Consider the following 11851-nt stretch of genomic DNA (forward strand, 5'->3'; position numbering starts at 1 on the left):
GTGTGCGTGTGTGTGTGTGTGTGTGTGTGTGTGTGTGTGTGTGTGTGTGTGTGTGTGTGTGTGTGTGTGTGTGTGTGTGTGTGTGTGTGTGTGTGTGTGTGTGTGTGTGTGTGTGTGTGTGTGTGAGTGGTGGTTCTCTGTGGCCCTGCCAGCCGAGACATGTCCCAGTAGGCCCATCTCCCTCCTGTGTGTGAGCCATACCCCTCTGTGTGTGTGTGTGTGTGTGTGACCATACACATACCCCTCTGGTTGGACTTGGCCCGGGTCCAGTCAGCACTACCACCCAAACGCTTGCACTCCTGATGTCTGACACAGGACTCCTCCTCCCCAGGGAGTAAAGCTGAAAACCGTTGGCAATGTGCTGATGTGGATGTAGATATGATTGACACTTTAGGCCAGTAAACAGTGGGACTCCCAAACAGTGGAACCATGGAAACAAATCGAAAACGAAAAAGTTCTATTTCATTTCCGGCTATTTATTTCAGTCCATAAATTTTGTTTAGTAGATGTAAGATCGTGAAATATAAGGAAAGTACGATATAAAATACATTGAGCTATAGGCAAGGTATTTTTCTTTCTTTTTCTCTCTCGCTCTGTCTCCCTCCCTCCCTCCTTCTCCTCTCCCCTCTCTCTATTTCCCTCCCTCTTTCTCCTCTCACTCTCTCTCCCTCCTCCTCTTCCTCTTTTCCTCTCACTCCCTCTCTCTCTCCCTCCTCCTCCTCCTCCTCCTCCTCCTCCTAACCTACTCTCTCGCTCCCTCTCCTCTCTCTCCTCATCCTCCTCTCTTCCTCTCCCGCTCCCTCTCCTCCTCTTCTCTCATTGGCACCGAGTGTGTTTGCAGAGGGCTCTCCAGTAGCCTTTAAACATGGCCTCTCTCGTCACGGCGACGGCAGGGTGCTTTGTTTACCCAGCGGCCATGGCACAGGCGGGGCACACGCACTTATTTGCTGCTGGCAAACGCCAACCCCCCTCTGTGGGCAGCCGCCCCCCACTTCAGTGACCTCCTGCCCGCTACTTGTGCGTCTCTATGCCGCAGCGGAGGGAGTGTGGCACACCAGCGGAACGGCCCTCCAGGAACCACCCGCCACACAGTTTCAAGGCCTCGTGAATAAGCCAGCAGTTTCGCTTTCTCAACAGGCCGAGTGCTTTTGTTGAGCAGAGGCCAACGGAAATACGCTGCTAATATAAATAAAACCCCAGACATGCGTTCAGAGCCGTTGTATACTTTTTAAAGATTATTCACCGGATGTTTGTTGTAAATGTGTGACACATTTTTGTAAGATCTGATGATGCATCACGGCTTGAATTCGATAAATGTGTCAGGCCTGTAATATGAGGAGTTACATTAGGAGTTTCTAATGTTTGTTGGCCACTGCCCTAAGTGCTTTTGATATGTGGATGAGCCCTGTCCTTCAGACACACCTTAACCAGGCACTCTGTGTCATTAAGAGACTCTTCAATCAATCAATCAATCAATCAAAGTTTATTTGTATAGCGCTTTTCACAACACATGTTGTCACAAAGCGCCTTACAGGATTTAAAAGGTTAACAATACTACGGGTCCAGAACCCTAATGAGCAACTGCTCCGAGATTGGTTGCGGCTCTCTGGTAGCTCGGGCTGTGATTGGCCGGGCCACCCGTCAGCCAATACACGATTAGCCGCAACGCTCGTAGGCCGGGCCGCCATTGGCCGTAGGCCTACCACCGGTTGACGATTGGCAGCAATTGGCTGTGGTAAGGCCAGTGCCTTTGATGGCTATCCCATGGTGCTCGGCAGGCTCGCTTGGTGAGCTTGGAGCAGCTTCCATTCTCCCTCTGCCCTCCTTCCGCTCCGCTTTGACCCTTCACATGAAAAGACGCTTTTTTCCCCATTTGATTGATGTTTTCAACTGTGAGCCTCGCACCACCTGCGCTTGTTCTGTGTGTCAGGAAGTAAGAATAAAGAAGGAGACTCTTGTATGAATTTCTAATTGGGAGCTTTATTAAAGCCGCGTGCTCGCTGATGGTTTTCTTTCCTTCGCCTTTGTTTATTATTTTATTTTTAATTGCACTCTTTCAGACCAGGTCGTTGAGCGGTAGTTTTTGACTTCCCTTTGTGAGCGTTTGGATGGTAGTAAGCTGGCTCTGTAGCCTTCGTGGGTCAGTTTGCTTCACTCATTTCCAGAAGTGGTTGTTTCTATAAGCCGGGCTATTGCTATGCTATCTCTGATCCCTCTCGCGCGGCTAATCTCTCACTTAGCGTAGCACATTACAGAGCTCGCGACCACCGCGGAGCCCCGCTCCCCGCTCCAGCGACCGCCATCTTATCATTTACGCACAGATGCTCCGCCAGGAACGCCGGCCACAGCCCAGCATTTTATTAATTTAATTTACTCGATGATAGCTTTTGATAAGGCGCTTGATTTAGCACATGCTTGCTTCATGCATAAGTCAACGATTCTTGGGTGTTTGAGAGAAGTCTGCCATACTCATGCTAATGAATCGCATACTGGTGAGAAAGTCAAAGTGTTTGACTAGCTCTTAGTCGTAGAGATTGGGTTCAGCGGTAACTTGTGATTGGCTTTCAGAATTTGTACATGGCCTGGCCCTGAGTAGCTGGAGAATCATGTCGGTGTGTGTATGATTGCTTTCTCTACTGGCCCCACTTGCTCAGAAGGTAATTTAAGACAATCTTGGCCTTTCATTTGCTGCAGAGAGACCAGATAATCTTGAAAGTAATACCAATATTGCCATTGTGACATTTTGATAAATGAAATGCAGTATGTGATACATGTAGATTGTTTATTGCTCAAGATTGCTGTTTTTCGTCCAGTCGTGTATTTGCATAAACTCCCACAAGCACAGATGAGATGGCTGTTTGTATCAAGCGATGGTCTATTAAGGAGCTCTTCAGACAGGGTCATTATAGTAGTGTGGCATTTGTGGCGCTCCACAAATACATGGAGATTTGCGGTTTCTCCTCTAGTCTATTTAAAGCGTGACATTGCTTTAGACACCTAAAGTCACTCCATGGGAGGTATTTATGGGATTGACCATGTTTACGGAGTTGTGCGTTTTCATGCGTTGCTCAGTAAGAAATGCAGTATGATCTCATTAATTATTCACACTATCTGAATGTCCTTTAGCCCTTGTGTCTGAATATAGATATGTACAGACAGAAATATAGGACGTAAAACACACACTGAGAAGTGTAGTACTGTTTGAGGAATGTTAGTTAAATGGGGCGTTTATGTAACTCCTATGTGAATTACTGTTACTGCTTGTTTAACCCTGCGTTTTATTACTGTAACTCAAAATTCTAATTAATGCACTTATAACATCATAGTACAGCCGTGCACCTCAAATGAAAAAAAAAACTACATTGTACCCTTTATGATTCATAAAACTCTTGAAGCACTTTAAGGAATCACTCTGGCATGAAATGAAAGCGGAACAAAAAATAGTAAAAACAATGTCTTTGCAATCACACTGTTATTGAAATGATCTTTGGTCTCGGAATAATGAGATTTGTCGATCAGCGGGTCTGGCGGGGATCAGCTCCCGTCCAGAGATGGCAGTGATACACAAAGGAGCTTCTGTTGGAGGGCCACGCGCTGCTTCCTGGTCAGCTGGTCGTTTGTCGGTCCAGGATTGGGGATGACACTGTTGCGAAACATCGGGAGCTTTCATCCTCCGGCGTTTTCCTTCCTCCTCGGGGAGAGAGCGCTCGGTGCCAACTTTGTTCTACGACCTCCGTTATTTCAGCTGTCGGCCTGCTTCGGCCGTTTGTTTGGTGTCTGTTGCCAACGTGACGAGCGGCAGATGTCAGATGGACTCTCTGATTGGTTGAAACAGAAGCGTGCCAGCGCTCCGGCCCCGCCTTTCAATCCATGGAAAGGCTGTGGAAAGGATCGTTTAGTGACGCTGATGTTGTGTTGCTGCCAAATGTATTGTCAGCACTTTCTTTGCCTTTCCTGACTGTAAATTCACGACTTGCGATTATCTTCCGCCGTCCAGACAAGCTGGTTGGACCGACTCAAGCTGATCTGTGTTCTTCCATTGCCTGAGCCTGGAGCCTCGAACCCAGCCAGAAGAATAGCCTTCATCCCTCCAGCCAGAAGACAGCCGGCCAACCCGCCCTCCGCCCCAGAGGAAGTCGGACTCGGGGGAAGTGGGACTGCTGGCTGAGTGGCAAACAATGCCTTCTGTGTGGCTCAGTTCTGCCCTGTCCCCACTGGGGCATTGTGGGAACATGACCTAGGAAGGGCTTTGCGGGGCACGCACGCACATATGCCCGCACACCCACGTCGAGTAGAAGCAGTCAGACGTTGGGGATCCTCACCTCGGAAGAGATCTCTACATAAATTACCCTTCGCACATGAGTGAGTGTGTTTTCTGAAGCACAATATTACACTTAAATCAGAACCGAGTTGGCACCTGGACTTAAAATACGATCGCTGTATCACTGCAGAATCGCATGGGCTGGCCTCGTTGTTCGGTTTTTCGGCTCCGTGGCCTGCCAGGGGTCCCGTTTCTGGGCCGCGTAGACCCGTCACCTGCGATGAGAAATTGATTCTGGGCCACTCGTCGGTCCGCCTCTACCTTGTGTTCTCTCCAGCCGCTGGTTTCAACATTCGGGGGGGGGGGGGTTCAGACCCGCTTTCCAAAGGCAACAGTGCTCCTGTCGGGCCAGAGCAGAACTTCATTGTTCTTGCTCTCCACTCAAACTGAACGGCCTTTCAGCAGGGGGGGGGGGGGGGGGGTCTCCCTCCCTCTCCCTCCACACACTGCCCGCGGACGCGTTCGCCCACCGAAGTGAGATGGATTAGATCTGGGAGAGAGGAGTTTTCAACTGAGACTGGTGTTTGCGACGGTGCGTGTGCGTGTGTGTGCGTGTGTGTGTGTGTGTGTGTGTGTGAAGTATGGCCAGTTTTCCACGGCTCACCCCGCTGGGAGTCTATACATCCATCATGCAGTTCGGGAGTTCATCAACACTGCTGCTGACAGCACCTCTCCGTAATCGACTGGCACGGTGTGACTACTCTTCAGATGATGGCAAGGACTCAAATCTAAACATACCGAACTTATTCATCATCAGACAACATGACTTAAAGGATCCCTAACAACAGAGGTGAAGACAGGAACATTATTAAAGTTGGTGGTGGTGAGAATGGCAAGTGGTGAATGTGTGTGATATTCAATATCTCTCTCTCTCTCTCTCTCTCTCTCTCTCTCTCTCTCTATATATATATATATATATATATATATATATATATATATATATATATATATATATATATATATATTAGTGCTGTCAATTCCAGGTGCCGCGATTAAAAGTCCTCACCAGGATTTTGCTCTGGCTTCCTGGATTGTGTTGATTCCACTCATTTTACCTGGATTGCTAATTAGAAAATCTAGCAAGCTTGAGCAAAATCCTGGTGAGGACTTTTAATCGCGGCACCTGGAATTGACAGCGCCTGATAAATGAACCCTTGTGAGGTTCTTGCATAGCTGTTCCCATGTCAACATTCTCTAATAACTGCCGATTGTTCATGTAGGACACATGCCTAATGCGTAATGATCTGCACTGCACGAGTCCAAATCTCAGTCCTCTACAACGATCTGGTGCCCTGATCCACCAACGATGAACACAAAGAGCAGACGCCGCTTGCCAAAGATCACTGATTCCCCCCACCGATTCCAGCGTAGTGAAATACGCTCGCCTGCATTCATTACTGAGCTGGCTGGCCTTTGGCAATGATAGCGAGCCGAAGCTCGTGCTGTGATTAGGTGGACGCGGAACTGTCGTCCCCTCCGTGCGTGTTATTTGTAGGTCACTCTCTCGGGATGGGGTCACAGCGCGGGGACACCACTTTAGACCCCGCGTTCCTCTGGAATGCGCTCGTCCCGTCCCGGGGAGTCTCCCTGTCCCGGGGAGTCTCCCTGTCCCGCCCCCTCGCCTTTCAATGGGCCACTTGTCTGGTCGATCGGTATCCGTCAGTAAGAGAGTAAGAGACTATCAGTCTCCGCGCTCCTTAGTCTACAACCTCTCCCCTCGTCACCTTTGACCCCATGTGTCCTTGTTTATAAACTTCATGCTTTCTGACAAGCCGTGCACGGGGGAGACGTGGCCTGTTTCTATACTGTTTAGTTCTTTGTCAAGGAGAAAAAAAAGTTGTCGAGAGCTTTAGAGCGACTGTTCGCCTTTCCTCGTGGGGCGGCCATAATTGAGACTGGGGTGCCCTTTGACCTCCCAGCTAAGTCTGTTTTCTGTCCCTTAACTGAAAGAAGAGAAGAGTTCTTATTTATTTATTTAACGAGTTCTCGGGTTCATGTGTATCCCAGACATGGATTAGTATCCTAGAGGTGGATCTGTCTCCGAGAGCTTAAGACGAAGGGTGTGTGAAGTGTGGTATGTGCGGCAGCAAGGGTTCGGACTAATGGCAGTCACGTTGGGGTTGTGTTGAGTCTATCAGCTTCGGCTTGACTGATGCATTGCATTTGTACCAAGGGTAACACTCTCTCTGTGTGTCTGGGTGGTCAAGAATTCCAGTCCCAAGTTTAAAGTATAATTTTTTTAAAAATAAAGTATCATTTGTTGCATAACTTTGTTAGTGCTGTTTTGATTTTTTTCTGTGTTTTGTTTACCATGAGTGCTAATTAAAACGGTACTTTAAAAAATTGCTTTTGTAAATTATGAACTGCTTTTTAAATAGCTTGAACTTTTGTAATTACAAATCAACGAAGCACTTTCGGAACTTTTCATACCGTGCTGTATTTCAAAGTATCGATTCCACATAAAAAATACGACCCCAGGCCGTACTTCAGCTCGCGTTACGGTACTGTTACCACTACTGTTACGATAATGGCAGCACGTTACATGTTTGGTGCCTGCAGAGTTCACCAGCGCTTTACTCCGGGACCGCAGGCCTGGGTGAGGTCCGTTGCTGAGGTCCTTCAGGAGCAGACGGACCTCCTGCCTTGCACCACAGACTCTGCACTGCTCGTGCAAACGAGCTTCAATTAAAGCAGCGTGTGGTACTGGTTTCACATGGAGCTGGTCCACTCTGCTCAGGCAATTGTTCTTTACAGCATTTGTTAACGGCTCAGAATTTTTTTTAATGAACATTCGGATAATTGAAAATGCCGCTAAATCTAAAATCACCGAAGCCAGTAATTTTCTGAACGAAACGGATTTAATTGGGCCAAACATACCTTTTATAATAGCTTCTACAAGACCTAGTGCAGTGATTGGCAATGCGGTCCCCCCCCCCCTATTTCATGCCCTGGGAAACGCACAGGCCTGGCAATTCTGCGTTTCCATTACTGCTTCTGCTCCGCTTAATAAGAGTAGAACCGGCTCCCTTCACGTCCAGCCTAGGTACCGTTTAGACTCTATACATGTTTCCATCTGCACTGTAAAAGCAGGTTGGCAAGGCCTTGAGTGGAACTGGCAACTGGGGGGGGGGGGGGGCAAAGGCCAGATGGATTAACGTGAAAGGCACGGCATTGTTAACCAAATTTCAACCAATCCCTTTTTTGTGCGGCTCGGTGGAACAGCGTTCAATTTTACACCCACCAGTCTGCCGCTCGGGGCTGCCGGGGTGTTGGAAACGAATTTCCACGCTCCGCTGCACACGTTACTGTCCCCCCCCCCCCCCCCCCCTACCCCACTCCACCTCCACCCCCGTTTTTATTATGGTGTCGGCGTTGACGTTCGTCAGGAGAAGGCAGAGCTCCGGTCTGAAGTCCTGCGGCGTGTGAAGACGAGGTCTGCCTCTTGGCATCCCCGAGTCTCGGGTTGCGCAAGGCGGTGGAATGTGAAGTGAACGTGGTGGCCCTGCGCTTCTGGTCGCTTTGTGAATGCTTCTGAAGATTCAGAATCCGAAGTGGCTGAACTTTTAAAATGATCAACAAACAGAAGGGATAGAAACTGGGGACGGGGAGGGGGGGGGGGCAGCCTCTCCTGGGGGTCTGGATGATGCCCAGACTTAAAGAGCCTTATTGTCTTTGGTGTTACGATGTCAAAGTCTTTGTCTCTCTTCCTGTCACATGCCCCCTGAGGGTGTATAATCTTCTGGCAATGGCATGCCAGTTTGACATGCTTTTGCATGTGTGTGTGTGTGTGTGTGTGTGTGTGTGTGTGTGTGTGTGTGTGTGTGTGTGTGTGTGTGTGTGTAAAACGTTCTTCTCTACATTTGGAGGGTGTTTGAATCCCCCCTGCATGCTACTGTGTAGGTGGTGTTTTAGGAGAGTGATATTGAACAGACCGAGTAAGAGGGGCGGCCCACTCCAAATCCTGCTCTTCCTCTCCGGTTATCATCATCATCATCATCCCTCCACAGTTCACACATCTCACGCTTCTCCTCTCAGCTCCCTCCTGCAGTGCGCTCACTGTTCACACTTTGTTAATCCATTCTGCTGTTGAAGGATTTGCCTACACAGTGTCTTTGGGAAGCTATGAGAGATTAAATAAAATATGGAAGTGTGTGTGTGTGTGTGTGTGTGTGTGTGTGTGTGTGTGTGTGTGTGTGTGTGTGTGTGTGCGTGTGTGCGGTAAAGAGACAGAGAGACAGATGCAGAGAAAAGGCCATAGCTTCTAGAGCTGACACGGTACCCAGTATGCCTGAATATGTTGGTTCTCATGTCTGGCAGTTCCTCCTGTATAGCCCTGCTAGACCTGTTGGAAGTAAAATCGTCAGCCCACACACAGAAAATAGCGCTTTGTCTTCCTCTAACATACACAGCAACATAAACATTTGTTGAAATTTTCAGCAAATGGACACCATAGTACTCCTTTTGCTTCTTACTTGTGTGTTTCTGTGTGTGTGTGTGTGTGTGTGTGTGTGTGTGTGTGTGTGTGTGTGTGTGTGTGTGTGTGTGAAATTGCTGCCGACTGGCTCAGGTAATACGTTTAGGTTATAGATTTGGCAGTAACATGTGAAAGCATGTCAACGCACGCACCTCATGCCAGCAACACTGAGAGCTTCTTTTCAACAGCGTCTGGCGCTCAACATGGATCACGTTCACCGCTCCAAAAGATCAGAAACCGTTCTTTCCTATATAAAACATTCCCCCTGCTTCAGAGTTTTTACTGGCACCACTACCATGCTGCACATTCTTGTAACAATCTTAAAACACATGCATTCTGGTCAAGACCGGTGCCAAGGAAAATAACCGCTTTGATTGGTCCTCGGTCTTCAGTAACCCCGCCCCCATGGCCCCCCTCCCACTCTCCCCCGCGCCCACCTGCTGCAGGCCTCGGGTCCCGCAGGCCCGCCAACACCGAGCCTCTCTCATTACCCATCCCATTACACTCCTGATGCTCTTGTCCACCATGCGATTAATAATGCCTGATTGCCAGCCAAGCGGGCGGGCCGTGGCGTGGGCGTGAGCGGATGTAGGGCCCGGGGCAAGGCCCAGGCCAAGTGCCAGCGTTTGGCCACATTTTTATGTTTATTCAGAGCTTTATGTGTGCGTATGGAGAGAGTAGTGCTTATGTGTGTGTATTCAGAGTGTGTTTTGGGCGCTGTGACCTTGGCAGGGTGCAGCACAGACCCACGGAGCTCACTCTCACACCTGGGGAGTTTCCAGCCCCGGAAGACGCACTTCAGAACCAGGCCCCTGCTGTCCAAGGCAAAGCGATTTCAGATATGAACTGTTTCTGCACTTGGGGGAAAAAAACCCCACTTGTCACACATATGAGTTTCCAGCAGTATATCTCTCACAAAGGGGCCATTATGCCGTTAATTTGGAAATTTTATACCAAAAACCAGGCGTTTAATATTTAGATTTGTATTCTGGCTGCGTATACCTCTCTGAGTTTATTTCCTCTCGGGCTATCTGCAGTTAGCGTCTTGTGGCCTAACCTTTCTTGCCACCCCTGCTTGTGTGTCCTGTCCACGTGAATTGCCTGCAGTGATTCTCGAGCTTTTCTGCCCCGTGAGGTCACGCCCACGAGGTCACGTCCTAGTCCCTGACGGAGAGGTCACAGAGCGGAATACGGCATCTGTCATTAACGTCTCGGGCTAAGGACACAAAACAGTCCCTGAGCCACAGTGACAGACATGAAACAGCTGCGAATGTCATCGCTCTGTGTGTGTGTGTGTGTGTGTGTGTGTGTGTGTGTGTGTGTGTGTGTGTGTGTGTGTGTGTGTGTCTCTGGATCTGTCTTCAGCGTTGGCTACACTGGGGCCCTCTTGTCTTGTTAGAGAGACGTTGACGGCTTTAATGTCAGATAAAGGACGCTCACAGGGAACTGTGGCTCTGGCCGGCTCGCACGCTGACATTACTCTCAACCTGTAAAACGGGCTGATAAAATCCTGTCAGTGTAGCTCCCGTTTTGGCCTAAATGATTGAGGATGCTAGCTCGCTAGCTATGCAGCTACATAACTGTGATAACTATATGTATAAAAAAGCCTTTGTAGATAAACTATTGAAGCTATTCATAGGTTGAGCTTTGGTCCCTGTAAACGGTTCTGGTGTCCTGTGTGAAGTGAACGTCTTTCCTTGGGGGAGGAGAGCCCAGAACGTTCTGCCTGCTAGCGAGCGGTGGTTAGCGGTCCGAATCACAGGGGAGGACCGTGTGGCAGGTTGGCACCTCCTGCGTGGTGAGAGGAGCGTCAGGGAGGAGTACTGATCACACCGACAGCGGTCCCGGCCGGCCGCGGAGGAACTCGTGCGGTGGTGTGTGTCTGTGAAAGCCCGTGGTGGGTAATTCGGGACGTCTGTGCGCTGGTCGGTCAGACCTAGACACCGTGCTGCACGCCGGTCGTCCCTCTGACAGATCCGGGTTCATTTTGCTCCTGGCTGTACCTCGTCGTGCCTGTTCGGACTCTAACTGAATCCCTCTTCCACTCGTTCCCTCTGTTTATTCCTTTTTGCATTCTGTCTCTCACTCACTCTCTCATTTTGCCCTACACTGCCTCCACCACCTCTCACCCTGCTGCTCCACCTCTCACCCTGCTCCTCCACCTTCTCTCTCTCTCTCTCTCTCTCTCTCTCTCTCCTCTCTCTCTCTCTCTCTCTCTCTCTCTGTCTCTCCCCCCCTCTCTTTCTCTGTGTACTGAAGTGTTCATGTCCCCTGGCTCTGTGCCCTGTCTCCCTGCACTACAAACCCCTTGTTTCTACCCGGTTGTGGACGTCACCCCGTCCGAGGGCTTTTCTTCAGGGCCTGCCCCCCCTCCCCCTGGTCTCTCAGCCAGGGGCAGAAAGGCAAACTGGAGGGGGGGGGGGAGCAGGCGGGAGGTGTGTGAGGAGCAGAGAACCACCATTCATCCTCTCCACTCGGGACACGGACGAGGCAGAAGGGTAAAGCCACAGGAGAGGATACAATGGCCCTCGGCAGCCTGAGTGACATTTGAACTTTTTTTTTTGGAAGAAGTGAAGAGTGTGTGTGTGTGTGTGTGTGTGTGTGTGTGTGTGTGTGTGTGTGTGTGTGTGTGTGTGTGTGTGTGTGTGTGTGTGTGCGCGTGTGCGCGTGTGTGCGTGTGTGCGTGCGTGTGTGCGTGTGTGTGTGTTTGTTGCTAGAGTGGGGGGACAGCGACTATTCACCCACACAAAGTGCTGCTAGTTCATCGGTCCTTTTCTGGAGAGTGTGTGAACACACCGCTTGGCTGCGGTCCGTCGCCAACCAGGGACCCAACAAAGTTCCCTCTATTCGCCCGGCCTGCCCCGTCTGGAGAGCTGCCGTGGACACGTTAACAAATACGGCCCGATAAATTCAGCTGGAGAACCGTCTGCTGGCATTACTGGTGTCTCCTGCAGGCCAACGGTATGGAAAAAAAACAAAGCAGAGGTCTGAATGCAGCACAGGCTCTCAAGGGTTTTTATTTCGTGGTCCATAATGCATTGCTGCCTTTGGCTGTA

Source organism: Brachyhypopomus gauderio, chromosome 16 (assembly GCF_052324685.1).
Source record: "Brachyhypopomus gauderio isolate BG-103 chromosome 16, BGAUD_0.2, whole genome shotgun sequence".
Lineage (NCBI taxonomy): Eukaryota > Metazoa > Chordata > Actinopteri > Gymnotiformes > Hypopomidae > Brachyhypopomus > Brachyhypopomus gauderio.